At 44.8% G+C, this 25,615-nt stretch overlaps 3 long non-coding RNA genes across 3 annotated transcripts; 1 reads left to right on the forward strand and 2 right to left on the reverse strand.

Annotated features, from left to right (window-relative positions):
• Window positions 1-12,979: 12,979 nt before the first annotated feature.
• On the reverse strand, window positions 12,980-15,928 carry LOC310852454. The gene is made up of 2 exons (XR_014568104.1): window positions 15,224-15,928; window positions 12,980-13,236 (listed from the first exon to the last, which is right to left on the reverse strand). It is a non-coding gene; the product is annotated as an uncharacterized lncRNA (long non-coding RNA).
• Window positions 15,929-17,671: 1,743 nt separating this feature from the next.
• Window positions 17,672-18,263, reverse strand: LOC310851328. The gene is made up of 2 exons (XR_014567711.1): window positions 18,197-18,263; window positions 17,672-17,864 (listed from the first exon to the last, which is right to left on the reverse strand). It is a non-coding gene; the product is annotated as an uncharacterized lncRNA (long non-coding RNA).
• Window positions 18,264-18,561: 298 nt separating this feature from the next.
• On the forward strand, window positions 18,562-24,262 carry LOC310851322. Its single transcript, XR_014567709.1, has 2 exons — window positions 18,562-18,683; window positions 22,795-24,262. It is a non-coding gene; the product is annotated as an uncharacterized lncRNA (long non-coding RNA).
• The last annotated feature ends 1,353 nt before the right edge of the window (window positions 24,263-25,615 follow it).

Here is a 25,615-nt window from a genome sequence, read left to right on the forward strand (position 1 = left end):
AAAATAAGGTAGTGGTTCCTTAAAAACTTTGGCAGTGGGGGTGTGTCCTAAGTATGCATACTTGCAAATTAAAAGGATTTTAAAACAAAGCACCAAATGGCCTCCTCACAAGGGCCTGCCAATTTTGCACAGAAAACGTTGGCGTCACTTCAGGATAGGAGATGGGGGCGAGAGAAGAAAACTGTAGAATTTGCCTGCTCCAAACCCCTAGCAGTCTATAGAAAGTATCCTGGAAGGGAGGGGGGTTTGAGATGACAAGGAAAAATCCCTTGCCTGGACTGCAGGTCCCACTTGTTCTATTTTATTATTTACTTAGTTAGATATTTATTAGATCTATATCCCGCCCCTCCTTCCAAATGAGCCCTGGGAGGCAGACAACAAGTAATAAAGTGTCTTAAACATTCCAATACAGATGCAGACTGGGAAAGTTCTCAGCTCAAAAGTCTTCAGAAACTGTAGTTTGTTAAGGGTGCTGGGAATTACAACTCTGTGAGGGGAAACTTCAGTTCCCTTCTTTGAGGGAAGTCATATGCTTTAAATGTGTGTTGGATGCGCTTTAAATGTGTGGTTTGGATCTGCACCATAACTGGTTTTGGTGAAAAGCAGGGTTTGCATGTTTTCATGTCGCTTCAAAAACCAGCAACATCTGTTTAGTCAGATGGTGGCGGGAGGAAGAAAATAAGTTGTTTTTGCAGTCCACGGCATGGTAAGGGTTAACTTGCCTGTAATGGGAGAGCCTGAGAAAACAGCCTACCCTGGAGTGAGGCTTCAATGGACGACTTCTTGCCTATGATAGCAACCTGTGAAAAGTGAGATACTTTTCGGGACTCATTTCTTTAATTTTTCTGGCACTTGTTATGACCTCAGAACACTTCCACTTCAAACCTTCTAGACTCTCCCTGGGGAACTGGCCACATTTGTGCACAAAAGCCAGCCTCCTAGATGGAAATTGATAGATCTTTGCCTCCACTCTCCTCAGGCTGAGCATGTTAATTTATAGATTGGATCTGTCACTCCTGATATATGATATCCCTCTTCCTTAATGCAGCCTTCAAAATGAGTTTTTAAGACTTGGTCATCTGGAGAAACTGTGTGTGTGGAAGGGGCAACTTCTCTTGCTTTGAAGCATTCAGAATTGGGTGTTAACACAGTGGTTAAGAGGAGAAGTTCTTCGTTCAAACTTTATCTGACTCATGGGCTTAAGGAAGTCACCATCTCTGGGTGCCAGCATCAGGGCTGGCCCTACTATTAGTAAACTGTTTTGAGGTGGGTGTTGTTGTTTTTTTGCAGTCAAGTGGTATATTAAATGCTGTGAAATAAAATAAAGAAGTCAGCCTGCCTCAAGAAGCAGATGCTGAGGGCTGGGGCGTGGCCAGCCTGCTAACCTCAGGTGTGGTAGTGGATGCCATCCTGGCACCAGTGTTAAAATAAGTTTCAACTGCCAGCCCAGTCAGCTTCTGTACCTGGAGTGGAAATGGGTACCATTTTGTCCTTTGCTTCAGGGAGCAAAGTAGCTTGGGCAAGCCCTGTTTACTGTCCCTCCCAGCGATATGTAACTTAGTGATGATAACATAGGCCTACTGTAACATGGCAGATGTAGTGATTTACTGTGGTAATGAATGGGAAGTTTTTTTGGTTTTAGGAGCCGTTGGCAGAGCTGCTGCTTACTGGGATGCTGCCGAGCTCAGAAGGCTAGGACGAGGTCAGAAGAAGAAGAAGAAGAAGAAGAGTTTGGATTTGCTATCCCGCTTTATCACTACCTGAAGGAGTCTCAAAGCAGCTAACATTCTCCTTTCCCTTCCTCCTCCCCAACAAACACTCTGTAAGGTGAGTGAGGCTGAGAGACTTCAAAGAAGTGTGACTAGCCCAAGGTCACCCAGCAGCTGCATGTGGAGGAGCGGGGAAGCGAACCCATTTCACCAGATTACGAGACTACCGCTCTTAACCACTACACCACACTGGCTCTCCAGGGTGGCATTCCCACTGGTGCACCTGCAACACCCTGACTTTGCTGCTTTTGTGCCCCACCCCAGCTAGCAGCAGTGGGGTTGCTGTCGGGATGCTGTTTATGTGTCCACACTCCACCAGCTGCTCTAGCCTGTTAAGCACCCGACACATCACTTCCTTCCCAGGCTGTTTTGCAGTTGTTGGGTGGCTACACCTGCTGCTGAACACCAAAAATCACCTGAAGTGGAGCTGAGGTGTATAAAATGGCTTGTGGTGAATGGTCAGAGGCCCTGTTTGTCATAGGCTATGGGGCACCATGAGTAGGGTGCAAGTGGCCATCACAATCTGAAAGGTCGAACTATTGGCTCCACAGCGTGCTTAATAGTTGAGCAGGGTTTGGGGTTATGAGGTCTTCTCCTTGCCTTGCTGCTGCAGTTAGCTTTATTAAATAGGAACCCCAAAATTTGGGATCCCCATTGGTTTGGAGGGGAGCCCAAATTTTGGGGTTCCAATTTAATAAAGCTGCTTCAGTTTCCTGCTGTATAGCCTGCATTTCTGGTGGGTAGGAAAAGTCTTTAACAACCCTTCCCTTCCTGCAGATCTTCCCAACAGCATATGTTTGCAGAGATATTTACCTTTGCAGATATTTATAAAATACATGGACCAGAATTGCTAACTCTTTGCTTTCCCACTTAGGACATTCAAATGAATGAATAATCCAAAAGTATATAGCATAGGTAGGCAAACGAAGGCCTGGGGGCCAGATGTGGCCCAATCGCCTTCCAAATCTGGCCAAGGATGGTCTGGGAATCAGCGTGTTTTTACATGAGTAGAATGTGTCCTTTTATTTAAAACGAATCTCTGGGTTATTTGTGGGGCATGCGAATTCGTTCATTTTCCCCCTTCAAAATATAGTCCGGCTCCCCGCAAGGTCTGAGGGACAGTGGACTGGCCCCCTGCTGAAAAAGATTGCTGACCCCTGGTATATAGTGTCTGGTTGGGCCATTAAAATTGATTTTGGTCACTATTTTTTCTCTCCTCTAGGTGGCACCAACAGTGCTCGAAGGGTTTCCCCAACCTCACCGCTATGACTTTTACCATATCTCTAGTATGATGATGTGGGCTTTTCTGGGCGCAGATAAGGGTTATAATGCTCAGACAAGAGCTTGTGATGCAGATGGAGCAATTCTCATTTTGGCTGGGCAAGGACAGGTTTTCTAACAGGATCATGATGGTTCGGGCATGCTCCACTTATGGGAGAGATTTAAACTTGGCTGCCTCAGTAATGACATCTTTACTCCTCATGCTTTTAGGAAGACTGTAAGATCTTTTGAAAGCTGGTGTTTTACCTCCCAAACTTCTGTATCTGAAGGGCATGAACTAGTGTTAAGAACAAATTAAGCACTTAGCAGCAGCTAGTTCACACACTAGGAAATAAGTACCACATTTATTAAACAGATACAGACTGAGCCTATGCTGTTATGGAAAGCATTCAAGATGACATTCCACTTCAGGCAACAGAACTTGTCGACTCCTAATAGCCTGGGTAATTAACATACAGAATACATACAGAATACCTTTCCAAATATTTTCTCTGAAAAGCAGGAATACAATTATGATGTTGGAAGTTCCCAGTTCCTTATTTGCATGAAAGTTCAAAGCACGAAGCTCAATCTATCAACTTAATAAGGAACTAAAATTTATATGCCTATGATCTCCAGGATAAGTTTTGACCTACTCCTTAGCGCCTGCTTTCATGACTGCAGGACTCTCCTCTTTGGAAATTGACAACAGGGCAATCATGAACTCTGAGTAGTCACAACTCAACTATTAGAGATATAGGCTGTGTACACACTGAACATTTAAAGCACATTGCTTCCTGCAAAGTATCCTGGGAACTGTAGTTTACCCCTCAGTAGGGATGGATCAGTCCGTTTTGGTTCTCTCAGTTTTATCATTTTTCCAGTCTTAATTTCAGCTGTCCACATTTCTGTAGCAATCTGCTTTTTAAAAAAATACCTAAAAATTCACCAGCGATTTAGTGTGAAATTCTCCTAATTAATACATTTTTGTATGCACTTTGAACCATCAGGTTCCATCTGTCTCTGAGGGCGGGCTATCTGAACAGACCATGCAAGAGGGAATTGCTGGTACTAGTATAAACTTCAGGTAATGGTCCAATTATGACAAGGGCGTGTTTTGCAGACCCCTACCTTTAGTTCAGGGGACGCGCTGTGGGTTAAACCACAGAGCCTAGGATTTGCCGATCAGAAGGTCGGCGGTTCGAATCCCTGCGATGGGGTGAGCTCCCATTGCTCGGTCCCTGCTCCTGCCAACCTAGCAGTTCAGAAGTGCACGTCAAAGTGCAAGTAGATAAATAGGTACCGCTCCGGTGGGAAGGTAAACAGCATTTCTGTGTGCTGCTCTGGTTCGCCAGAAGCGGCTTAGTCATGCTGGCCACATGACCCGGTGAAGCACGTGAACGTAAGCAGGTACTCGCTTGGTGTTAAATAAGGATCAGGCAGACTCAGCAATGGAGAATAAGAAGGTGATGTTTATTGCCCGGCAATAAGGACCCAGTTTGGAATCTCTTCCAAAAGGAACTGGGACCCTGATTGACAGAAATCCAGAGGTATACCTGAGCAGATCACAGCAAATCATAGATCATGAGACAACCATGAGGCAGTCACGATATTGTCAGCGAAAATTAGCCAATTAGCGAGCTTCTTGCCATGCTACCAGCTCCTGGTCAAGCACTGGTCAAGCACGGAGTTCTAGTTCTGCTTTCCGATGCTTGCAGTGACGCTCTGTCTAACCTCTCCCCTAGTTATGACAGGACAGGGAGTTTGGAGATTTTGTGGTTTTGCTCTTCCTGTTCTGTGGATTAATTTAGCCTGTATCTGAGGGGATTTTGTACCTGAATCTCTGATTCACGTCTTCCCCTTGTCCAGGGTACACGGATGTTTGTAGGGGAAAGGTCGGCTCCTAATTTTGGTGTTTCAAGCAGTATGCAGTTAGCTAAGGCACGGCTTCCCTTTGATTCAAAATGGATTATAAAATACTGTAAGCCCTGATTATGTGTGAGCATATATAAATATATTGATTACTGATAACCGATTATATGGATAGCATAAGGGTAGCCCTTCTTCCTTGCCTCACCGGAAGCTGTCTGCAGACAAATGCCGGCTCCCTCGGCCTATAGAGCGAGATGAGCGTGCAACCCCAGAGTCGGTCACAACTGGACCTAATGGTCAGGGATCCCTTTACCTTTACCTTACCTTTAGTTCATCCCTCATATCACTTGGGGGTAAAGACGACATCAAGCATATGCCTGCTTAGTGTGTTGGACCAGTGACTATCTGAGACACTCACTATGGTTTTCATGGAGGCCATGAAGTCCTGTGCTGGTCCAGTCTCCACATGGATGTTGAAGTCACACTGAGGTAGCAACCGGGGGTCCCCCAACACCTTACTAGAGACCACCTCAGTCAGTTCGATCACAGATGCTGCTGGGCAACAGGGCTGTTCATACACCAGCAGCATTCCCAATCTGTCTCTCTGGCCCCAAATCAGGTGCAGGTGCCCATCCCAGGATTATGAGTTTTTCTGTAAAGAAGATGGTCTTCTATGGGCAATAGTAATCCACATTGTACCCCCACCCCTGATTAGCCTAGTACCTAGATGGGCACAGCTGACTTTGGTCAGGTCAACCCAACTCACCCATTCAAGTCTTGGCAATGCATGCCAAGATAGCCCCTTCATCCGCTATCAAGTCGTGAATGAGCATGGTCTTTTTCTGGACTGATGTGGTATTTGGCAGCAGCAGCACCAGACCAGAGGTGAAGTCTGCAGGTGATCCAGAGTCTGCATCAGATGTTCATTATATAATTTATGGCACAAATGAGCCACACAGAACGAGAGAGCTCCTAGGTGTACCACTATGTGGTTTAAGAATCAGGTCTAGAAAAGGTCTGATTCATAGGGGATTCACTCCAAACTTCTCCAGGTTTAGCATTCAGCCTGTGTTCTGAACTGTGTGACAAGGCTCAACGCTGCCTAACAGGGATTGATGGCTTTGTGTTTCCAGAGCCAACAGTGTGTGATTGCAGCTCCCAGCCGAAGGGTGGCGGTGAGAAATGTGGGAGAAGGTGAGAAAAGGGATGGTTTGTTCCTTCTTTTCCAACTCTCCCTCCCTATCGCCCCACACTCTCAAAGAGGTGGGGATTTGGAAAGGTGTGTGCCAGTGAAAGTCAATGCAGTAATGTCAGCCTGACAGGAAGATGCACATTGAGAATGTGGCAGAAAGGCCAGGGCTTTGTGGGGTAGGGTTTTGAGTTCCAGCCAGCCTGTCTGCCAGAAAGCCCTGCAGGCATTTGTTTTAGCGCAATGTTGAATCCCCCCCCCCCCATCACTGCACATGCTCACATTCTGGGGCTGTACTGAGGTGATCCATAGTTAGGGATGGGCAAATCTGTCAATTTCTCATTTTTCTGATCTTAGGTTTGGTCCTCCACATTTCCACATGAGCCTGGAATTTTTTGTAATGTCCTTATGAAAATTCATCAGCAACTTAGTGTGAACCTTTCCCAATATGCAGTTGCTTATATGCAATTTTGTCTAATATACACATTTTTGCAAGGCTATTTCCCCTGATTTATCGCATCTTTGTATGTTACCTTCTCTAATACGTGTATTTTTATGCAAACTTTACCCTAGAGTTGGAAAACGTTGATAAAATTTTGAAGGGTGGTTGTGTTTTGGTTTCTGTATTGTTTCAGAAACTGTGAATTAGTTACTGTAGGTTCACCATTAAATGTGAGTTGGATCAAATATCTCTATCCCCATCACTTGCCATATCTCAGATTAAGCATTGCACTTAGTGTTTTCCTCTTGAAATACAAATGAAGTGTTTTGTTGTTGTTTTGTAAAATTTCCAAGTACAGCATTATTGATTAAATTTATTTTAAACAGTTCTATACTGTCCTTCATCAAGTTGATTCTAGGGTAGTCTGTTACAGTGCAAGGGATAAAAACCCAGTATTTTCAATGCAACATACTAAAACCAAGCACAAATAAAAATAGGTGAAGGATGAGAAGCAGTACTAGAAATGTGTGAGTTAATAAAAAGGACTTTGCTTGATGCCTAAAAATAATGCCAATATCTTCCCGTGGTACATGCTAGCAAAGGTGGGATAACCAGTTCCTATGAAAGCTGAGGATTTATTCAAGCCACATAGACATAGCTGGTTGGTTAGTCCCACTACTGTATATTCAGAGTAAATATTGTAGAGAAAGCAGATGCTGTACTACATTTAGAAAATCTTGGGAATTGGTGCTGTGCCACAATTTGGTTCTCTCTGATGGCCTAGTTAAAATATGGTTGTGGCTGTCTCCAGATCTTTCAAAATGAGACTGTTTGTAATCCGAGTCACTGGACAGAGCCTCAGACTGGACAGAGCACATGGCTGACTCAGACTTGATGAGATGCCATTCACACATTAAGTAAGTATGTGAATGGAGAGAAGTAGCAACAGAGGAAAGCAGGGCTAGTTGGATAAACACTTCACCATCACAGTTAGGTGTTAACTCTGAAACCTAATGAGAGAGCTTTGATAGGTAGCTAGCCTTGCTAGGTACCTTGCTGCTAACCATTTTAAACACACAAGCAACAACAGCTTTCTCTTCTAAAAACATTTTCACGATTTCTTAGCAGTCATGTCCCTTGACAGTCTGGTGCTCTCTGAATATAAAATCTTGCAGCCGACTGGGGGCGGGGGGGAGGGAGGAAATCAAAACTGGGGAAATAAATTCAATATAGAATTGGCACCATCAATCCATTTGTTCTTTTATTTTCATTTTAACCAGAGCTGCTCTATACTTTACTTTCATTGAGCTGAACACTGAAGAATACAAAGGTCTGGTTTCAGAATGTAGCCCATGATTTGCACAGAGTCCACATGGTCTTAACTACTATCAAATGCTTTCACATTAGAGGCAGAAGCTCAGGCGCTTGAGGAAGAATGCCCAAACTGTTGTACCTCAGTAGCATGGGTGTGTGTGTCTATGTATATACCATAAGACATTGCACCCCCCAAGATTCTTCCGATAAGACTGAGAAAATGTCTCCCCTGGGTGAAAAAAATCTGTTCCCTGGTGTGTTATGCCAACGGCTGTAAGAGCAGTGATGCTGTCTAAAGGAGGCAGGCACTGGGGGGGCTGAGCCTGGGGGGGGGGGTGAACTGCTGAGAGCATGCCAATGAGCTCACCTCCCTTCTCCTACCATTCCAGCCGACTGCACAGGGGCATTATCACCCTAATTATATTTGTACTTTTTAATCTCTGGCTGTCGTTGGAGTGACGCTGAGCAGCCTTGCGCCCAGAATATTAACCACATCATTATATGGGGGAATTAAAAAGCCCAGGCATCCTGAGAAAGAGACAAAGCAAGGTAGATGGCAAGACCACAAAGAAGCAGTCAGGGCGGAGGCAGACTTTGTAAAGTGTCTGTAGGTAAGGAAATGGATAAGAGGTCAAGTCCTCCTTCCTTGATGGGCAGAGTAGATCACAAGCTGGGGGAGATTAGTTTTTGAACTGAAGGAAAACACTCTATGTGGCTAGTCGTAGGTTAGTAGTATCTTGGGGCCATCTATCCTTCTGAACTTCCCCTCATCCCTTTGTTCTTATGGGCCACTTTCTATAGCCATTTTTCTTTTCCTAGGTCCCCCTGCTGCCCTTGACTGGCTAGTTTCTCAGGACACTGCTTAGCCAGTCCGCTTTCCCTTAAGGCCTTTTGCTCACTCAGGTCTGCAAGATCAGAAGAGCTCAGCCAGTGACATATAGCAGCCCATGAAGAAGTAGTTAGTGGGGTGTAGGGATGCACAACCTCTCTTATTTCTACCCCATGTTGGTTTATTGCAGATGCTTTTAGCTTACCTTTGGAGTGTTCTGCATTGTTTTTCAACTACTGCTGTTCTAATGCTCTATTTTAATCTGCTTTTAATGAACATACACAATGACCTGTATTGTTATAAAATGCTGCTGTGTCAATGTTTTAATGTTTTAGTTAGTGCTGTGCCAGAAAATAATTGCATTTGCAAATTATCCAAGGGGACAGGAAAAAACCGGTGGAATTCTCTTGGGTGGTGTGCAGAGTTTTCACCAGTTGTCTGCACTCGGTGGACTTCCTGGGTGCACGTGCTTCAGTTAAAGCCCAGGCAAACTCCTTCCACGAAGCTTTCTTCAGACCAGAAAGTGTGGGCAGCCTGGGAGGCTGCAGAATATTTATAGGAAAGGTTCTGCATGCAGGCTTCCCACAGGCATCTGGCTGGCCACTGTGAGAACAGGATGCTGGACTAGATGGGCCATCAGCCTGATACAGCAGGCTCTTCCTATGTTCTTATGAAATACACTCTCTTGGAGACACAATGTTGGCCACCTTGCAGTGACAAGGTAACCCCAGGACCCTTCAGCCACCCACCAACTCTGAAGTGCTTTGAGAATGAGGCTGAAAAGCAGAAGCCACGTTTTCAGGGGGAAGAAAACTTTCAAGAAACTGGAGGACAAATTGTGGCACAGCACTAATTTCAGTATGGACCTGTGCTTTTTTTCTTGGGAGGGGGGAATGCAGGGGTACGCATACCCCTAAACATTTTGTGAATCTAAGTTTGGCCTCATTGAGGGGCAGTATTTCAATATGAGTAGGAAAATTAGAGTACCCCTAAACATTTTTTAAAGAAAAAAGCACTGGTATGGACTATGACTTATGTGATATTATTATTAATTATAGAGGGTGGTTTGTATTTTACTATGATGCAAACTGCCTTAGGAAAGTTAGCCCTGAAAGACAGCATACAACTGCTGAAGCAAGCAAGCAAGCAAGCAAGCAAGCAAGCAAGCAAGCAAGCAAGCAACCTATATGTGTTGTTGAAGGAAATGGGACGCATTAAGAATGCTACGTACCCACCCCCCAACCCAAGTATGGGAGGTCTCTGTCTGAAACATGGGCATAGCCAAGGGAGGGGCAAGGAGGGACAGCTGACCCCCAAATCAATAAAAATACCGGCTACATAACAAACTGAGTTTCTGTCCCCCCTAACAAAAGGCCTCTCCCCACAACAAAAGGCTCCCCCCCCAAACAAAAATCCTGGCTATGCCCATGGTCTGAAACTTATTTTTAGTTAAGTTATCCTTTGGTGTTTGGTTCCAACTGCGACAGAGAGCCCCCTCATTCCACCGGAGGCATCCTTCCCTTGCCTAGCCTCTCCTCTTGTCCCAACCTATGTGTCCCCTGGTGCGAAGGCGCCAAGTGTTAATTCCGCACTAACAGGGCCTTTGTGAGCCTAATTGCCTGATAAACATAATTGAATCTTATGGATTGCCCTGGTGTTATTACACGAGGCCATTTAAGGGAGTTAATGGGAGTGGAAAGTGCCGCTGTAATTCCTCCTGCCCTTGCAGTAGCATTGCAGAGGCTCCTTGGGAGTTGGAGGCAGGCTTTGCCTCACTTCAGGCCATCTCTCTCTCTCTTTTCCTTTGTTGCGCTAACCTCAGAGAGAGAGAGAGATAAGGTCTGCTTCTGGATTATGACAAGAGCGCTTCTTTGTACTTCAGAGCTTCTCTGTGACTCATTGAACATTTGCATGAGAACTGATCTCTTGTAAGAACCCTGGAATGAAGCAGGCTACTTGTCCTCACAGAGGGGGATGGAGTGCCCAACATGGAGCTTAGCCATGCAAGTTGTTTGGATGACACAGTGCTTTTAGCCTGCGTCTCAGCGTCTGAGGCAACTTCTTCAGGCAGACATATATGCTTGTGTAGTTTAATTTAAGCCTTTTCATAAACGAGATCTTTCTCTCCTAAGTCATCCTTACTTTCTTCAGCATTCAAACGCAAACCCCAAGAGGATATGACTAGGCTAAAGCCAGGGCATAGGATCTTCTCAAAGAGCTAGCAACAACAACTATTCTTATTCTCATCCAGGCAGTTGAAGTTGAGCCAGCAAATCAAGATTCTGTCATAGCCAACCCACCTTCTGGGGAAAGGAGAAAAAGTCCAGGAACAAGGCAGACAATGGGTGCTTCCAAAGTAGGAAGAAACATGGGCTTGTGGTCCAGATCCACTCTTTCCCTTTGGTGGTATGCTCCAAAATGGTGCCTGCATGTGCATAAGAGGACTTGAACTCCTGCCTGGAGGAGTGCCTGGGAACTGATAGTAGTTGCTGCCTATGCCTGGTGTGATGCAGGGAGGTGCACTTGGAGCGTGTCCCCCAAAAGAGAGCACCCTTCACCTGAAAAGAGGATGCTGATTTGCACAGGCTAATTTGTAAGTATAGGTGCTAGTTTAGAAATAGCTGCTATAATTTAAAAAGAAGTACAATGCATCTCACAGTAGTGAGGAAGTCTGTGATCAGGTGACTGATGTTCCTGCTCAGTGTGCTGTCCAGGTGCTGATTGTTGGACAGTTCCAAGGCCTCTTCTATTTCTTTATTCTTAAACTAGACTTGGGGCAGAAATCCCTTCAAACAGAGGACACCTTCGAAATAGAGGACTGTCCTCTGTAAACTATGGCACACAGCTACCCTAGTATCCCATTAACCTGAATTCACCAGCTCCCACCATATGTGAGCGTCTTTGGCAGCACATCCCAGGAGTGGTAAGCAGGGATACGGGGAGTGCAGCTGTCATTTTAGAGCCATTCAGGGATTTTCTGAGTGGTATGTTTCTCCCTCTCCTTTCAGGCTGAGCATGGAAGTGATCAGAGGTGGTTTTAGGGCAGAGTGACTGTTACCCCCAAACTGGACGCTGAGTGGAGAAGGTGCCAGATAAGCATTTTCCCAGCTACAGGAATGGGGTATGAGGGCTCTGAGAGGGTCCTAGAGTCCTTCCTAAAACCTAGTTAGCACTTGCCCAGCTTTGGGAAGGAGGTAAGAGGGCTCTAGGACCCTGCCAGAGCCCCACACCTCATTCCTAAAGCCTGGCGTGACGAGAGGGCGCCAAATTTTGGCCTGGCTCAGGGCACCATAGTATCAACGTCCACACCTGAAGTGATGGTGTACCTCCCCTCTGCTCCCTGGGGTATAGAAGAATAGGACCCGCAACTTAAAGGATCCACAACTACTTGATCCACAAGTTAATGGATTGCAAACTGCACTTATAGGAGATTCAGGATTAACTTGCACAGCACTCAAAGGATAGATGTTTGAGAACTGTACACTCTGTCCCAGCACTATTACTACAGCCTCAGTTTGTAAAAGAACATATACAGGCACAGAAGAATAATTATGACAAAGGCTCAAAGATTTTTAGCTGTGATCCCCACATTGCAGGACTTTGGATTAGATGACTCTTGGGGTCCCCCACAACCCTCCAATCTATGATTTGCATAAAACCCGAGTCTGTAAAAGTGCAAAAATAACTGAGCCACATATGAGACTGCAAATTCCGATATGCTTTAGTCGGATGATGCAGCTGGGAAGAACAAAAGAGAACCGAGTTGTGAGCCAATAGTGGATGAAACAACAGAGAATGCAGATGTATTTACAACAGCCTGGGGTGTCAAAACAGAACAAATGAAGCTGTTGCAGTGGAAAATGTCAATGAAACTTCAGAGGGTGTTTTGAAGTTGGGCACAGATATCTGTGATTACATCAACAGGCAAAGTGATGAAAACCTATTAGTTATAGAAACTAATGTTTTCTATAAAGGGGATATATAATGATAGTAGAAACTAAAATGCTCTGTGAGTGAGTAAATGGACAGAGAAACACCAGCAGAAAATTAACACATAGGACAGCAGCCATTCTGAGTGCTATTGTAATAAGAGTTGCATGACATTAACATTTGCTTGTTTCCCACTTCAGTTTGGCATCAAGGCTGCAGTAGTAAATATTATACCAGAGTTTTCCCCGTTGAGGCCTGTGAAAGCATGCAGCCAAGTCCTCCTTTGTTTCATTCCCACCAATCTGGCTTGTGCCATGCCTAGAATAAATGTAATACCTACCAACTGGAATAAGCCACTGGGAACTTGATTGGAATTTCCTGACAGCTGGAGATTTATTAGCTTAGGCCAAATCTTCTTGGCCCAGATTGCATCAGGCTGATCTCTCTGAAGGAGAAGAGGAGATGCCACTATACCCCAGATGTGGGCACAGATGTTCCATTTGCTACTTGGACGCCATCCTTGTTTTGGCCTCTGTCAGTTCCAGGAACGGACTGAATTTCTTGTCAAAGTACATCCCAATGTCAATGCTGAATTACTCCATGAATACTCAAAACTCCTCCTTTGCAATGACTAAATAAATGAAGGGGGGGGGGGAAGATGAATGTGTTATATACACATCTGATACCAATCACCAGAACAACTCATCTTGTTTTATTTCTGGAACAAAGTAACAGGTGAGGCAGTGGGTGGGGAGCATCTCCATTCTAAAGCAGATTCACATGATTTCTGCAGTGTATGAAGCCACTTGAAACAACTACGTAGAGAAAAGCTGCTAGCGCAAAGTACCTCCCCACACAGTTTGGACAGTTTTAGGTAACTTGCAACTTACACACATTTAACTTGTGCACACTCAGCTTTACATGCTTGGCATATATATATATAGGGGCAGAAAGTGGGCAGGGATCTTGGAAAAAATATTCCAGCAATCCCACCCACCGATGAATCCAATGTGTTTTAACTATACAGTATGTGGTTTTGGCTCTATGTCTTACCCTTGGAACGTAACTCCTGCATAAGTTGAGAGCCGCCTGTATATCCTTGCAAAGTTGAGGGGTGGGGGTTGTGTGTAGATGGTATCTAAACCAATGAGAAGCTGCTTCCCACAAACAGAGAATTTCAGGACACCTTTCATCTGCCCCAGCTGCAACAAAACATGTCTCTCCCATATCAGTCCCTACAGCTGCAGCAGGCGCTGTAACCTTCCAACAGTTTAACTTCACCCCCAGAGGCACACCTCTCCATTGTCTCCTGAGGCACATGGATGCCAACAGCAAGATGGTGGTCAAACCAATGAGAAACTGCTTCCCACAATGTCATGAACTGGCATGACACAGAGGAAGGAGAGGAAGATCCCAGCGAGAGTTGCAGCTGCAATTGGTATATACCAGGACAAGCAGGCCTTTCCCCCCCAGCCGAACTCAGTTCTGGCACCTCTCAGGTGGGTGCCATTGCTATTATAAGAGAACAAGGGAGGCATGCATGGTGAGTTCTGGCACCTCTTTTTCTAGAAAAATAACAGTGGTGAGGAGGATGTGGTTACTCAGTGGGATTAGGCTCAGGCCAGCTGAGGATCACATGTTTCGTCAAGTGGAGAGGCACAGCTGCTCAGCTGGAGCAAATTCGGGTGCATCAATCAGGATTGGGAAGGATAAAAGTGAAGCAAGTCTGCTCAGCTTTCTCCATTGATGGACCACGGCTTGACTGCTTTGGGAAGTCTACTGGGTGGCGACTTTGGGATTGGCTCCAGGTATTCCAGTCCTGGATCTTCTGCAGAGGTGGGAACCTGATCTTATGGATTGACCTTGGACCTTGCTCATTGTGTTGGACCTGGACCACTATTTGATCACTTGGACTGACTACTCTTTAGCATTGCCTTTGGGTCTGTACACACTCTCACAACACACAGAGAATGCCACATAATTGTGTTTCAAGCAACTTAGCAATGCCACAGTCCAGGCCTGTGCAGAGAGGGGAGAAACCCTTGTCCTGGGCCTTGGAGCTAAGCTGGCTGGGGTTCCCTGCCAGGGACCGGCTGCTTTTTTGTTTAAGTTTATAACTTTATTCTAACCAGACTCCCACCCTGGGCCTCAGACAAGTTCTTGACCGGCCTGCCACAGTCGCAGCAATTTATGTACCTCCTTCCTTCTTTCTCCTCTTCCTTCTGGATCACCAAAGAAAGCAGTGCAGCTCTCTTTTCCAAATGTTAAGGTGTTAATTCTGTTATGCCAGAATTAACTTCTCTGTGTCCTGCCTCTGAATTCACTTGCAGCAGAATGTAGCAGAGACAGATGGTGTGTTTGGCAGCCAAGCACTTTGGGTATAAGGGGGGAAACAGGCCATCAACCCAAAATTGCACAGCTACATTACATCTTCTTACCATATTTCAGGTACAAGTAGCCAAGCTGTAGCAGCACTAAAGAGCTGTCATGTGGTGGTGGTGGTGACAGCCCCCCTTGTGATCAAAAGTTCATGGAAAGCAATGCAGACTGCACTGCCTCTTCATCATTTATTTAATAGCATATTGTGCAACAGCCTTCCGGTTTTATTCTTAACGAACCTTTGGTCTTCCTTCCTTCCTTTGGTATGTCACTTTCAGCTTCCAGATCTAGCCTGCTGGCCTGGACAGTGGTTTTCTCAAATCTCATAGTGGCTCAGCACTCTTTCATGTATTGGGTTTTCCTTTATCAGAGAAACCTTTGGGAATATTTTTTCTCCAAAAAATAAACTGGTCTTTGAAGATGCTAGTTGCCATGGCAACCTGCTTCTTTAAAGAGGCACTTCTTTCCTTGCTTGATGTTGAGAGTTCTTGTTACCATAACAACCAGGCCCTTCTCAAACCTTGGCTTGGGTTCTGTGTTGGGTTGCAGCCCCCAAATTAAGGTCCCTGAGAAGAGCATCAGAGATCTGAGTAGTGGTGGTGGCATCTCAAAAAATAGATAGCTCCACAGCCTCTTCCCCCATGAACCATAAGGCCGCTGTCTCATGAAAAGAACATTTCTTGCTCTAATAACATTAGGATTTAATCTGACAGGACTACCATCTAGTTCAGGGCTCCTCTAGGTGACCTGTTTATTGAGCATTCATCCTGATCTGCTTGCACAAAGCTTATGTGGAGATTAGTTTATATCTGCTCTTTATTGAACATTCAATCTGGTTTGTTTGTGGAGAGGTTGTGTGACAATGAACATTCATTCTGATTTGCTTGTACTGTGTCAACACATGTGCTCATTAATCATTTGTTTGTTCCACACTTTTCAGTGCATCTCCCGTCACTTTCCTAACTGCAAAAAGCCTATTTCTTTTCTTTTCTTTTCTTTAAAGTGGATTTGTTGTCCTGGGGTGACAGAGTAATTTAACCCACTTTAATTGTGCATACCTAAATTTCTGGTACGCACTTGAAGCTGTCCTGTAGCAGTCTGGAGGCACCCATAGATACCTATTCCTGTATATTCAGATTTTCTCATGGGGTTAGCATGCTATTATCCTGATCACTGTATGAAACTACGCCAGTTCTCAGTCACTGTAATTTATCAAATGTCAAAGAATATTTATACACAAGTTTTTATATATAGCTTGGTTCCAGCAGGAGTAAAGTGGTGCTGAGATGTAGGTAGAGCACCTATGCTAATGGCAACAACCCACAGGCTATTCTCTAGGGTGTTCTTCAAAGGCCATTATGGTTGATAAAAGATTTTAATGTTAGATTCATAGAACTGTAGAGTTGGAAGGGACCCTGAGGGTCATCTATGTAAACATTTTTAACCGAAAGCAAACTACCCCCTCCATTCCTATCTCTCCCCACCTCTCATTCTATATAATATTACACTTCAACAAACAAACAAAATTTCAGTACTGTACACATACAGCCTAATAAATGAGGCAGTTTCTTCAAGCTTAGACTTCAGCTGGGGGGAGGGGGCTGGGGGGGGCAACTTGGCAGGAGATTGTGGACACTATGGCACCTGCAGGTGCCATGTTGGCAAAAGCACGTGTTGGCAATACAGGGGCAGAGGAAGGTGGTGCGGTGGGGGCGGGTCGCCCCGGGTGTCAGCACTGGGGGTGTGTGACAAAATGCCGGGCAGCACTCACCACGGGGCCTGCGGCGTACCTGAGCCATGTGTGTCTCCTGGGAGTGACACAGTGTCTTGGGTGCCTGCAGGCTCCGCGCTGCCCCAAACAATCCGCCCACCGCCTCCCCCTCACCTGTAGTGGGAGGAGGCAAGCAGACGCCTTGGAGGCCCCGCGGAGTGTCCTGCCATGGCTGGCCCTGCCCCTGGGCGCAAGGCACGCGTGCCGGCCCAGGCGCCTGATTGGCTTACTCTGCCGCTGTGGCAATACTGAGCTAGTTTTTTCCTCAGCATAGCATAGGCAGCTTTCATAAGCATATAACTGAGAAGACCATATCTGCAATCTCATGCTTATTCACTTTGTTCGTTATAGAGAGCACCTGTTTCCTCCCTGTTAACATTTAGGGATCTTCTGCTGTCTGCTTCACCCCAGACAGGTCACATCAGCACACACCGTCCTCAGCAGCATTCAGAGAAACCTTTCTCAGCAGCCATTCTCTCTCTCTCTCTCTCTCTCTCTCTCTCTCTCTCTCTCTCACACACACACACACACACACACACACACATGAAATGAAAACAGTTAAAAACAACAGTTACTTGTATAACAGTCACAACAGAATGGATGCCTGTCTCATGTAACTCACAGTCAGCCAATCACATGAGATTGGCCACTGCCAAAGGAAAGACCCCTTGCTAAAAATACACAGCAATTCAACATAAGCAAACATTCCCATTTCAGGAAATTAAACCACTATCTATAACAGTCAGTAGCTAATGGCAACAGCTGAGGAGGCATCAGCACAACCTTGTTCTGACAATTATGGGGCACATCAGCAACATTTGTTTTGTTATTAAAAATGTTTTAATGTGTATTGATATGAGGGTCACACCATAAACTCAGGTATTTTACCTGCCATCGAAGAAGAAGATAGACTGGATACTACAGATAGGTGTATTCAGAAAAACATACATTTAGAAATACAAGCTGACTTGTACTTAAATTCTACAGTTCATTGCTTTCACAGGGGGTGAAGGGTCTTGAAAAAGCCTCACCCACTTCAGACAGCCTTACAGTCCTCTTTGCTGCTTGAATGTGTGATCTTTCAAAAACTCCACTGACTTCAGACATCCCTGGACGGAAAATAACAGAGACAATGAAGGAGATGGCTACCATCCAATAGCATCATCCAGGCAGCTTCACTGTCTTCTGCCTGGCAACTTCACCCACTAATGTCAGCTTGCCAGCTTCCACAGGTTTCATCTGTTCATGTGTATCCACGAGTTGTCTTTCACACCTCACATTCATGCACATGCACACATCGTTCACCGTGAGCACATTCACAACCTCTCATTCACACGCAAAAGCATACTCCAGCTGACATCTGTGAAGGATGCCAATGGACTTATCTTTCACTTGCCATTCATTTGCATTCATGCCCTGGCTCCAACCCACAAATATCCACCGGTTTCTGTTGAGCAGCTTCTGAAGGTGAATCCCAACTAGCTTACATCCACAAATATCAGCCTGCTTTTAGCCTGCTGGTATCCACTGGCTTCTGGAAGCAAACTCCACCGGTTTCCACCCACCAACATCTGCCAGCTTTTGCCAGGTTCATGACTAGATATTAGCCAATTTCCAACCAAGCTGTGATCCCTGTCAGCAAGTAAAGTTGCCTTATTCTTGCTCCAAAGCACCCCACAGCCAGATGATCGGCTCTGTCTGTCTGCCAATTCACCGCCTCCACGTGGAGATAGACAGGACAATGCAGAATGTCACAGGTGTTGCTCACTGTGTTTTGTCGGGGAAGATGAAAAGGCACCCCTTTATATCCACCCAGCTGCCATGCACTTTTGTGATGGCACAGGTAGACTGTAGGCAATGGCAATAGCTGGAGATGCATCACAATCTTGTCAGACCTCACAGTTGTGGTTGCCCTCAGCAGTGAGTGAGTTAGTGATTTATTGATTGATTGAATTTATATACCGCCCTATACCTTTGGGTTCTTGTTTATTATTAGAAATATTTATAGACCACCTAAATAAGAAATATGGATTTCATAATTAGAACATGTGTGTAATACAAATGTATAAAAGCTATAATTACCCATTTTCTGAGTACACCTGGTGAGCCTGGTGGGTCCCACTTGACTTGTGGGCTGTGGGTTTCCCACCCCTGTCATAAAAACCCAAGCAGTATATCTAACATTAGCTGCATTTGGAGTAGTCTTATTGCATCAGTAGTCTTAGTAACTTTAATTTATTTTGATGGGTTTACTCAGAGTGTGAAATATTTGGATATCACTCCAATTATTAAAAGCACCAGTGGACAAAGATGTTAAAAAAAAAGATGACAAAAATACTAGTTTCACATTAAAAAACCTCCCTGAAAAGTCTGAGAGCATTTCCTGTTCAGGTGTATATAAGTATGATCAATATCAGTAAATTAACTACTATTCCCCTTTACACACGACGTACGATTATTTCTGGTGTCAGTATTCCCTCCTCCCCATCCTCCATTCGCAGGTGAGAGCTGTTGATAGAAATCAATGGATAAATCTGGGATTTTAGTGCGCCTATAATTGGATGGCACCTAAAACGAAAGGTGGTGGCAAAGACAGAAACTTCTTGTGCTCTCTAACTTGGGCCTTATTACATTTTTTTTTAAAGTTTGTTTATATTTACCATACTTCTCCATTAAAACATGCTCAAAGCATGGTTAGAAAGTCCTCAGGTGCAGTGGCAGAGGAGGGGCACCTGCTTTCCCCATTTTGGTTTTACCAATTTCCTCCCTTCCAAAAGCTTTCTTTTTTTAAATGAAGTTTTAAAGCCTTTTCCAGGAAAGCAAAGAGAGAAAAGAAGGGATTATTGGAGGCAAGCTGAGGGGAGTTCACCCATCACTGAGAAATCCATGTAAGAGCTGATGATAAGTATTATATATGAAACTGTGTGCTTTCACTGAGAGCCCAGAGATTTCATGCCCCCTTGCAGCTTATGCCCAAGCTCACCTCTTTGTCCTCATGCCCCATAATAGTAACAGTAGGCATTTTTCTGCAACACTTATTGTAAATGCCTCAATTAAGCAATTTCTCTACAGTTCATTGAACAGCTTCTGGGAAGAGCTCAAAGGAGTCTATGTATGCAACGTCTCCTTCGTCTCTTTGGTCTCCTCCAGCCAGCTGTGATCAGCCTTCCACAAGGCGCCACAGATGGCCAAAGCCCTGTGTCCTTTCAAAAGAAGTCCTGAGCTTGGAGTGTCTCAGGCAGGGAAAACAGGCAATAGCGAAGCACAAATACTATCTCCTTAGGACAGAAAGCTGTTTGATGCTTTCTGGTTGACTGCAAGCTGGGGACATGTGCCTTCTGGTCTCATAAAAGCCCCACTAATATTGTCAGCATTGCCAGATTGTCACTTTGCAGCCTTTGGCCTTTGATACATAATTCTAAACCGTGCTTTATGAAACCAAGTCTTAGTGTTATGTCTGAACCCAATCTATATTTTGTGATTGCATTTTTGGAGGTAATTGTATGTTTTAAAAACTACTTTTAATGGCTTTATTTGATCATCTGTGGAAGCGGACAAACGCCGGCTCCCTCGGCCTGTAAAGTGAGATGAGCGCTGCAAACCCAGAGTCGTTCATGACTGGACTTAACTGCCACGGGTCCCTTTCCCTTTAATACAACTTGTGGTTAACTTGTATGTGAATCCTTAGGTTTCAACTGCAAAAACCTCCCTCCCACCTAATAATAATAATAATAATAATAATAATAATAATAATAATAATTTTATTATTTATACCCCACCCACTCTAGGTGGCTTCCAGTGCATATAAAAACATAATAACATATTAGACATTAAGAACTACCTGATACAGAGCTGCCTTTTTTCTCTGAGAGCAGCCCCACAATACACTTCACCTCAGGAAAGTGCCTGGGAGCAGCACTTCATTTATTTAAAATATTTATTGCCTGCTCTTTTTCCCCAAGAACAGACCCAGAGAGGGTTATATCAAAAGTTAAAATGCAGCATATATTTCTCCCTTCTGTTTTATTATATATCACATCATTCTCCATAAAAATGAAAGCAACAACCACAGTCAGGCATTAATATCCAGCAAATTCAGGAAGGAAACGGTGCCTCTTCAGCTGATGCCTAAAGCACATATGGGTCGGTGCCAGCTGTATAACTACTGTAACCTAGTTTAACCCTTTAATCTATTTTAAGGGATGAAAGATTCCTGCTTTTTCTGCTCTTTACTTCCCCACCACTCCCCACAGTAATCTTTATGGTCATCTGCCCTCCTTGCTTCCACCACCACCAGTTGCCAGTGGATGGAAGAAGCCTATAATCCCATTGGACAAACTGAGGAGGAAAATGAGAAGGAAGCCCCTTGCCCCCAGAATGAGGAGCTGCTGCTGCTGCTGCTGCTGTGGTGAAGGTTGGGGCACTTACAGACTGACCTCCTGCATTTCTTTGTTTTGGAAAATGTGGGTCACAGATCTGCATAGCATTTGGACGTGCAAAGTTATATGTAGAGGTGAAAATTTGAGATCTCATTGCCCTGTGATGTAACATTTATATATGTCTCATATTAGGACAATGACCCAAGAACGGGCATATTCTGCCATTGTCCCTGCATCATGGAATGCCCTTCCTTTTGCCATACACAAAGCATCATCCACCACTTGATGTCTTGTAAAGTAAGTTTCTTTTTTGCTCAGGCTTTCCCTGACCCAGAAGACTGGATGCTGTTATGACTGTATTCCTATTTTTAATCGAATAGCGCTTTGCTGGGTTTTATGTTGTATTTTAACGATACTCTTTTATTGCTGGTGTTTTTTTAACAACCCTTCAGAGATTTTTTTCAAATATCAAGCAGTTTAGAAATGCTTTCAAACAAACAAACATTTAATTTAAATGGAACTCTTGGCCATAGTGTGGAAGACCTGTGACCAGTTGACCTGGATGCCTGCTCAGTCTGTGGTCCAGGGGCTATTGGCTGATAAGCAGTTTCACCTTCCCTTCCTCTGGCTCTTTTTATTTAAACCAAACCTGGACCAGACAACCCTTCAAATAGAGGACTGCTCCCTGTAAAATAGGACACATAGCCAGCAGTTGTGGTGGGTGGTGATGGGGTACTTGAACTCTTCTTTGCTCAGCAAACCCCTGCTGGACTGATGTAAAAACAGCAGGAAAGTGAAAGGGCCATGTAATCTCCCCAGCCTTTCCGCATCTTCTCCCACTGATGGCAATTCTGATACTTACTCCTGTGCTACCCGAGTTAGTGTTGCACTGAACAACTCAGAATTCTTGTGTATTTGCATAAACGGTAAAGGGACCCCGGACCTTTAAGCCCAGTCGTGGACAACTCTGGGGTAGCGACGCTCATCTCGCTTTATTGGCCGAAGGAGCCGGCGTTTGTCCACAGACAGCTTCTGGGTCATGTGGCCAGCATGACTAAGCCACTTCTGACAAACCGGAGCAGCACATGGAAACGCTGTTTACCTTTCCACCGGAGCAGTACCTATTTATCTACTTGCACTTTGACGTGCTTTTGAACTGCTAGGTTGGCAGGAGCAGGGACCGAGCAACGGGAGCTCACCCCATCGCGGGGATTCGAACCGCCTACCTTCTGATCGGCAAGCCCTAGGCTCTGTGGTTTAGACCACAGCACCCCCCACGTCCCTTGTAAAACAGAAATAGGGACTAATGGGAGTCAGAATTCCATGATGCCCAGAGGGCCACAAGTTCACCATCCCTGCTCTAAAAAGTTATGTACTTTGCATGGAGGGGTTTTATTTTTGTACATGTGTGAGTATTTGCATGCATTTAGAAATGGAGCAGCAAACCTAGTTCATTTCTACCAATTTGGTTTTCAGCCAACATGCTGCTGCAGTCATAGCTCTGGGTTCCTCCCCAGCAGCTGGAGCAGCTCTGCTTGTGCTTTGAATTCTCCAGCATGGGGTTTACCGACTGGGGCAGTAAACCTGGGAACAGCAGCAGGAGGAGGAGGAGGAGGAAAAAAACCAAACCAAAGGTTTACAGATTTCTTTTCTTCACCAGGTGGAGCTCTTGCACCTTTAAGAGCATCAGTGAGAAGAAAGATTATTTCTGTTCTGTCCGCTTCTGCAAGTGCCTCTTCTCCATCCCACTGCAATGGTCTGCTCAGCCACTACTATGATCTGCAGCTGGGGCTCCCTTTGTGTGTGTGTGCAGTACAGGGATCATGGTGGTGATTATAATCTCAGTTACAATTTCAGGTGGGCAGGGCGTCTACAGGATGAGACAACTAGAGTAATCTTTGAAGGTTATCAGATTGTTCTTCTCCAGGGAGAAATTTGGAAACCAGGCCAAATCACTCCTCCAGCCACTTTTGGCTTTGTTTCAGAATAGATGGTTGCCAAAATGCACAGTGATAAGAGAAACTTGAGATGCCCTTTGAGATCTCCTTAGCCAGAGCATTGAATGTCTCAGCCCCTGTCCAGTGCTGCTTACTCGCAAAATGCAAAATAACCACTAAGTCGATCCGTTTATAGCATGACTGACTGCTGCTGGATGGTTGGAAAGAGACAATTTAAGGGTGGCTGGTGTGTTAGTTTGTTCCTTACCGCCACTGTCATCTGCAGGCGATAGTAGCACACAGAAAACCCCAGCATCCCCCGAGCTGCAGTATCTCTGTAGAGCTTTGTCTCTTCCTAGAATCCTACTGGTCCTGCTTGACTTTATTTCTGGAGCAGCAAGACAGTGGAAAATTGAATCTGAATCCCTATGGATTCGTTTCTCCCATACTAGCTGCCATGGAGCCAAGACTAACTGAGATCGCATCCTTGGCTGCAGCAGTTCCAATTAACACAGCCCTGCTTGCTTTAGTAATTACCTGCCGATGGCTCACAGCCTGCATCCAGATGGAGATCAGCTGGCAGAGTTTTAAACAGGCAGGCTGAGGAGTTTGACTAACAACCAATCCTCTGAGGCAACTGTCTGTGGCACAGTGTTGATCTGGAGAAAGCTCTTTTCCAGACTGCACATGCCTGAGGTAACCACACAGTACATGCAGCCCCTCAAAATTACGGCAACATGCTCCATGTTTTTGCATTTTAGAGAAGCAGATTATTCTCCTGCATATACTGAAAGCTGCTTTGATATGGCCGAGGATTTCTGCAAAGGCTCAAATGACACATAAACTAAAGTATTCCAATTCTTTTCTGTATGGTTTTTAAATAATAATAATAATAATTATAATAATAATAATAAAAATTAAACACAAACAGGCTGAAACAGGCTGCCTCTGACTAGAAAAAGCAAATATAGGACATGCTCACTCTGATTTGTTTGCACAGAGATTGCTTAACCCATTCCCCTTCAGTCCTCTTCCAGTTCAAAATTACCCTCCCCAAGCTGCTTTTTTCACATGCAAGGGAAAAGGATATGGGATCCCCATTTCTTTATCTCTGGAAGTGAAAAATAAGTTTAGGAGGGTGATTTTGAGCAGGGAAATGACAAGAGGGGGCAAAAAAGGAAAAAAAGAAAAGCCATGTAGCATTCTCTCATGTGTTTTTCTGTTCAGACAAACCTGCCTTAGGGTGCTTTGGATTTCAACAAGTTTCCATTTAACATGTCAAAACTGGGGCTGTATGATCCGGACTGAGTACAGTAAAAGGGGCATACTATAAATGGCGCTTAGTTGAATGCAGAATGTGCTCTGTTCTTAAAAAAAAATACTGCTGTAGACTTTGAGGTGACCAAAAGGTGGATTGGGATTTATCATAGATCTCTGGGTGATTTGAAGTAGAGCGGCAAAAATTTCACAGTCCTAAATATTGAATGATGACAACAATTAAATGCCCCCCCCATTCCATTACACTTCTTGCATGAAGAAAGTGTTGTTTGTGTCTTTTCAAGTGGTGTCAAAAGGAATGGATTTCTCTGAGCTCCATTCAGTTTGGGCACTTTCAGAATTGTTTAATTCTATGTGTCCATCTTCTGCACCTGACTCTGGTTCCTGGCTCTCTGGATTCTACTAAGAAACAAAGTAGATCCCACAAGTCTGCTCTCGCCTAAATCAGAAGATTCAAGAGGGTAGAGTGGCTTCTTAACAATATCTTCTCCAGATGTTTTCTCACTAAGATTGCCCTCCAGAATGCCCTTTTCCCACATAGCGCCTGGTATCATTTCTCACATATGAAGGTGGAGAGAGACAAAAGTGGGGAGAGACAGCATGCGGATGTGAGAAGTTTTTAGTAGAAACTGTGCCCCACTGAAAGAGAAAAGGGTTAAGACATTCCTCCTCCATGTTAGCGGAATGTGAACAATGAGTTGAATTGCACGGTGCTTGGTCTCATGTCTTGAAGAGCACATCCCTCACATCCAGATGTTCTGAGATAAGGGTGCCAGGTGCTTGGGTTACCATAGCAACACCAGAGAGGTTAAGGTTGACTTGCTGAGTCATTCACCCTCTCATTGGTTCAGGAAATAGGCCTACGTGTGGAGATGGGTATAATAGTCTTGTCAGTGCTGGTGTCCTCCTTCAGCAGCCAGCCTCTCCTTGCAGTCTTCTCCCACCACCAAAACCCTGGCCCTGAGCCTCCCTCCTCTGGGGTTTCCCTTGGGGGTTCCTCAGCTGGTGCCTCCCTCCACTCCTCTTCATTCAGCCAGTCGCTGACAATTCTCTGGGGCATTTCCTTTCATTAGGTCCTCTCCTGTTGCATGTCCTGTCATGCTGTCAGGATCTGACTTTGAATCTGTGTAAGTTAGGGGAAGAGGCTGTGGGTTTTAAACATCAACATTAGCTAGCATTGTGATAGTTGGTCTTTCTGTACACATGTATCTTTACTTCAAAGACCAGAAGAACTGTATATAGTAAATCAGTGGTTCCCAACTGGTG

Source organism: Podarcis gaigeae (genome assembly GCF_964106915.1).
Source record: "Podarcis gaigeae genome assembly, chromosome: 1".
NCBI classification, from domain to species: Eukaryota; Metazoa; Chordata; class Lepidosauria; order Squamata; family Lacertidae; genus Podarcis; species Podarcis gaigeae.